We start from the raw sequence: 6632 nt of genomic DNA, 5'->3' as shown, positions 1-6632 counted from the left end.
TGTCGAAATACTTATGAAATGTCAATAATATCTCTATAAATAAGTTTTACCTTATATTTATCGAAAAAAGTGAATTCTATATCAATAAAATTCGATTAAAACACATATTTGTATTTCTTAATAATGTTGCGTTTTCCCAACTTCGGACGTGAATTTATACCTAGTTAGCGGTCATAAGCACATCGCAATGCATGAGTGCTTTAATTTTATACTAAAACTTGGGCAAGAAAAAAATATCGGTAAGATCACTGCCACGTTTGCTCACAATCGAAAGTAAAGACAATAGCGTGGTCAACTCAAAGGTTGTTTTTGCGCTTTCACTTCGCAGTCCTGGAGATTATCCGCGTTGAAACATTACCTTCTATGAACTATGTATTCATCACTATGCTACGTAGATAAATTAACAGGTAAAACGAGGGATTTTTGAATATAAAGGCTCCAAAACAGGCGAAGAGTGTGATATGGGCCGGTCAGGTCATGGAAACGATGTTTTTGATGCATATGGAATAATCTACATCGAATACGTGGAAAAAGGAAAAACTGTAACAGGGGAGTTTTATGATCGTTATTCGCATTGGCGCAGCGAGGGGGGTTTTAAGGGATACAACCCCCCCCCCAGAGCTCAGAGAAATTTTATAGTTTAATCCATTTTACATATTTGAATCGGTATTACTTAGGGTTAATCAAAAATCCCTCAGAAAGCCGTAAAACTCGCCATTTTGAACTATTATTAAAAAAAATCTGGAGGAGGGCTCCCGCAACTCCTGCTCACCCTGGCGGGTATGCGATACTCCCACACCTCTAAGTATTAGTTGTGCATAAATACCCTCCCCCCTAGCCTTAATTCATAGCTGCGCCCCTGCAACGCATAACATCGTTGGCAATTTGAGCTATCTTGTCCTAACAGCATAAATCGTAGCTTTGTTTCCTAATATTCGTGGTGTTGGCAACGGCTGGCTATAAGGAAAACATTTTTTTAGAGAGTAAAAAAATTTTCTAAGCGGCAGGAAAGAGTAAACGTATTTTAAATGATAGTGGTCCAAACAGATTGCTGTAAGTTCTGTGATCAATGCTAATCGCCGTTTACGTCACAAGTTCTCTTGCTACACTTTTCGCAGAAAATGATCCGATTTTTCTTCACCTATTTCACTTCTTTAGAATTTCTCGTAGTTAGGCTCTTTTTTTTGTTCGAAAAATCATGCAGGGCCAACGCTAAAGTAGTGTAGTCCTAAATTATCAAGGCTTTTATGCAATGAGTTAGGTTGACGCAAACGAAAACCCTCGTGACGTCACCAACTCATGAAAGATTGGCAGGAACCTTCAGGTTTTCTTACTTTTCGCATGCAAGAAAATGGCTTGATAGAGAATATTTTTATTCGTGTGAGCTCATCTCCACTAATATATGTATAAGATCAAGTCAGTCTTGGATTTATTCCTTAGTCGCAAAACTGTGTATATGTCTGCCTAAAAACTCTCCGAATTGATATGCAGACGACTCAATCCATCGTGCGCGTGGATTTCGATGGCAATGTAATTCATCGGTGAAAGTGGCCCTAAGAAAATGTCACTCGTGGCTTTCCTCATTGTTGTCATTGAAGTAAAAGAAGTCAGTACATTTTGGACTTCTTTCCTTCTCGCAATTCTAATCCACAGCGCTTCCATTCTGCCAATCTCATCCAAGCATAATCTCTCATCCCTGGAACCTCTCTGCAAGGTTTTTGCAGTAATACGTAAAAATATATTGTCTCACTTTCGCAACGTGTCAACAAAAACCATTCTCTGCTCCCTCTCAATTCACAATCTATATCTACATACAACCCCGCAATCCCCCAAAAGACGCGTGGCAGGGGGTGTTAGGACGCCAGCGATCTACGCATAAATAGAAAGTTCTCAAACAAGATTACGACTAGTTTTTATTAAAATCATTTATGGTTCGGGAGAAAAACGAATTCCCACATCCTTCCGCTCGGCAAAATATCTCTCTTAATCTATCACTCCTATTGGACGTGGATATATAATGCTGCTCTTAGATGAGGATCTCTGTGTCACTCCTAATTAATCAAGCAATCATAGCCTTGCGATCCATCTCCCAGGCGAATTCGCTTCGCATTTTATTAACACTATCTGTACGCCCGTTTGACGAATCGCAATCAGTTCGTACGTATTTTATTCAATTCACGGATTGAGTTCTCGCAGTTTTCCTATGCATTTAATTTAGTTCACGGATAAAGTTTTCCTGAACCGGATCCAACATGCTATTTCCCCATATTCAAGGTGCGGTCAGAAAAGTGCGAAATTGCTTCGAGATTTTACTTTTTCATCCGAATATCTTCCCATAATACGTTTGAATAACTTCTATAGGGATCTGTTATAAATATTCCATATATACGTTCTCCACGATAGGTTCGAAGTTATCAATACTCCCATCTACTTCACTTTCACTGTTGCATTTATGCTTATACCATCCACAGCATAAACATGTGAATAGTTGGACGACCTACGCAATAAATGTACCACCGTCACTCCGATTAAGTCCGAATCCCCAATCACAGGTGCACAAATGATCGTTGTTTACATCCGATGATAATATTTCAAAGTCTGAGCAATCATTGATTTCTCGACGGACTACAGCGTCATCACAAATAAGAGTATTTTACTGATAATTCATGACCATAGACATGTGCAGTTGGCACTAATTTAAGTTCAAAATTATAGATATTCTTCGTTGACATTCGAACCATTTGTTTTATTCTGTTCAAATAATTTACCGCACATTTATTACATTGGCAGGTTGCGAATTTCCTTAAATATTTATTCCAACTCGGCAATTTTATGTGACGAAGCTGAAGTTCATAATTTTAGAATGTAACTAAATCAAACCACAAATTCGCATTCGCAACTAACTTAAATAATTAATACATTGGCAGAACGTAATCTTTGGTAAATATCCCAAATATTCCAACAGGACTAGGTTGGGTCAAATATTATGTGCTCAAGCTGTAGTGAAATGAGTTTATAGTTTCAAACTGTAACTAAGTCAAAACACAATCTCACTTGCAAATGCTTTAAATATTTTTGGGGTAAATGTTCCTGACAATATTAAATATCAGTAGAACACTGTAAAATATTAGTAAATTGATAACATAACAATTAAATAATTGCGCAGTTGGAGTCAGCTCCTATCAATCATGTATTCTTGAATCCAATTATTTGTTGAAAGGCAAAAGTGTTTGATATTTTTTGAATTTTAATGCTAAAATATGCCGTCTTAAAATAAATGTCGAGGTGAGCGAGGAATGTAAAAGGCTCGCGTAAATAAATCATAAATTCGCATAAAAATGTGCTTAGACATGATTAGATGAGAAAAAAGGCATTCAAAATACGATACATGCAATAGATTAAGAAGGAGAATAATAAATGCGTACTATAATTCGGGTTAGTTACTTATTATGGGGTTGATTTCTTCAGTTTCCAGTTCCAGAATTTTTTGAAATGATATAGAAACAATGAAGGAAATTTTGTCATCTTATATTTGTGCAATTTGTATATCTATTTCCCGTATCGTCCTAAAACGAGCCCAACTACCATAGTGCCTCACCTCGAAAGGATATTTTTCCATAATTTCTCTAAAGTGATTTTTTCACTACAGAAGTCCTTGTCTCTGAAGTGACAAAAACAGGTGAAGGCAGGGTCGATGTGAGGCGGAGATAAGATATCCCAAATGGAGAGAGTCACAACCTCAATTCTTCTCCATTTATCTTTGGACGCTGAGTTTGGCCACGAGAGTTGAAATACTTAGAGAGCGCAGAGAATTCAATTAATGGAAGAGATTAACTCCCTCGATGACTTCATTCAGAAATTTTGTGGTGTGTGTCTAAATCGACCAAAAGATATGCTAATTTTTCCGTTACTTAAGCCAGCATCAATGCTCAATTTTCCTATGAACGTTTATCTATGTTTAATCCCGTGCTATGTTTTCTTTAAGATTCATTTATGGCTTTTATTTATGCCTGTAACTAAAGGACTCTTAAAGAAACCGCTACAGTCCAGCCCGCAAGCACGGTTTGCAGCCAATTGCTGTCCCCCAAACGTACCTCACACCCTCTCCTAGTCATACAACGTTGTCACGTGCATATGAAGCAGTTAAAGAAGGCTGATCCACCAAAACAAGCCCTTTCTGCGAATCGCCAAAACAAAGGAATTTTCCTTTGGGTCCTTCACGCTCGTCGTCCCTTTCGGCTCCTTTCTTCACTAAAAACCCTTTTGTTTACGTGCGAGGTGGGTGTTTCCCTTTCTTACCCGGCAACATTGCCCCCTACCCCGATCTAGACCCTTCTAAAAGTCATCGCACAACTCTCGGTGGCCGGACTGTAGGTATTGAGACGGTGATGACCAATCACTAGAAGCCAATAATAACAAGAATCGAAATATATTAGGAAACTCCAAAAATTGTCGAAAAAAATGATTTAACGGGCATTTCCATGAAAATGTCAACTTTTTCTCTAAAATTATATATTAAGATGGAAATATTTTATCTTGATAAATCAAAAGGAAAATGATTGAATTTTATTGAATTAGTATTTGAAACATTATTCAGAGCCGTATAAAAAAGTTTATATGAAGATAAAAGGGATTGACCGTGTGAGTAACCAGGAAGTGCTAAGGAGAGTAGGAGAAAAGAGAAGCCTCCTAAAAACATTAAGCAGAAGAAGGGACAATTTAGTTGGCCACATGAAGACAATCGTTGAAGGACAAGTGGAAGGGAAAAAGGGCAAGGGACGGCCCCGAATGAGTTATATAGGACAAGTTATAAAGGATGTAAAAGAGAAGAAATATGTAGCTATGAAGAGATTAGCGGATAGGAGAGAGAAATGGAGAGCTGCGTCAAACCAATCTTAGGATTGTTGACTAATGATGATGATGATAAAAGTTTATAAATTATGCTTCGATTCAAATGGTTTTGAAAATACTTGAAATCATTACACTTAGTTGGTGGACCTGGCTGTATTTCCGACACATGTTAATTTTGGGCACATTCAAAAGGTATTTCGATAATTAATTTTGTTCCTTTATATGAACATCACCTTCATAATTGTTTTTGATCATTCACAGTTTGAAGTTTAACAATTTTTTGTATTTTCCTTTTTCTAATCGAATTATCCTATTGCATAGTTTTCTTTAGAGGTAATTCCGTCACAAATGGAATTGCCCCAATTCTAAGAACCAAATGAAAGTTAAAGTTTTTTTATAAATTCCATTAGAAAGAACGGAACAGAAAATTTGTCTCGTCAAACAAATCGTCAGTAGTCACTGCAGCAGAATTTAAGTTTTTTTTACCAAAAATGTGCGTTTAGCCATCCGTCCAAGTCCATGATTACAATGAAATGACATTTTGTAGGAGTTATGCCTAATAGAATTGGAAATCTCCTCCAATTAGCTGATAAAGAGTTGTTTTCAATGTCACAACCGTTAGGCACAGTCTTCAAATACGGTTATCAAGTACACATTTATCGCGATCAAATGAAGAGGTACAGAAATATTATAAGAAATTATTTAATGGAGCGTTACAAATGTAGTAAAAATCGAGAGAGAAATACTGATGCATTTTGTCTTCCTGCGTCCCTTTGATTTATTTGATTCATTTCATACTCAATGGCACGTTATTTCTTCTCATTTAATAGCCTCATTACTCTTTTTTAATATTCTAACCGATTTCTGTTTGCAGTGTACGTTACCTCTGCATGAATATATTTTCCCAGATATTTCAGCTGCAGCCAATCCTGAATCTTTTTCCTTTTCTGCAGTCATACGCGTTTGAGAGATGAGATTTACATTTTTTCAATGCTAATAATATGTAATGAAGGTAAGCACCTGACTCCTCTTAATATAGATATACCGTCTTCCAACTCAACTGTACTCTTCTGATTTGCCCATCCAATTTGCTAATCGTGTCTCTTTCTCTCTCAGAATACAACCTTTTTGCATTTCGTAGGGTTTTTGAAAAGTAAATCTGTTTTGTGTTGTCATTTCGTGGGGAAATGTGATGTGAAAGTCAAGGAACGATTCCAAAGTGGTAAATTATCATCTTATCTTACTCACCATACGTACCACAAGGTAACAACGGTCACGAAACCAGCTCGTGTGGATCGATGGAATACCGATAAGCCGTCACTTATTCGGACGAATATAAAATGGAGACGGCTTGCCTTGACGTGGTTTGTGTGGCTACATTTTTCTCGTCGAACAATGTTCAACGACAAATTATTCTATCAGTGCATATTTCTCCCTGAGCAATAGCGGCAGAACAATTTCCAATGGTACCCTTTTCTCCTATCAAACAATGAATCTTGCTTTTAATACCAGGTTAACTATTTTATATCGACACAACAGCTATCCCCGATAATAATGTAAATAATGGAAAAAACAAATACATATTGTCAGCTGGAATTAATCTCATGTATAAATGTACTTCCAATATTTTCTCAAGCGATTTCACCTACCGAACTGGTTACACTAGCAATGGATATTTTCCCATTAAATCCATGAGGCGGCCTTTGCAATAGCGTAGTGGTGTAACAAGGAATATGCTTTGGGGGGATGGATGGGAAGCGACCACCCCAGGAAATAGGGAG

The sequence above is a fragment of the Ischnura elegans genome, chromosome 13 (genome assembly GCF_921293095.1).
Source record: "Ischnura elegans chromosome 13, ioIscEleg1.1, whole genome shotgun sequence".
Taxonomy (NCBI): Eukaryota; Metazoa; Arthropoda; class Insecta; order Odonata; family Coenagrionidae; genus Ischnura; species Ischnura elegans.
This window is presented reverse-complemented; position numbering follows the sequence as displayed.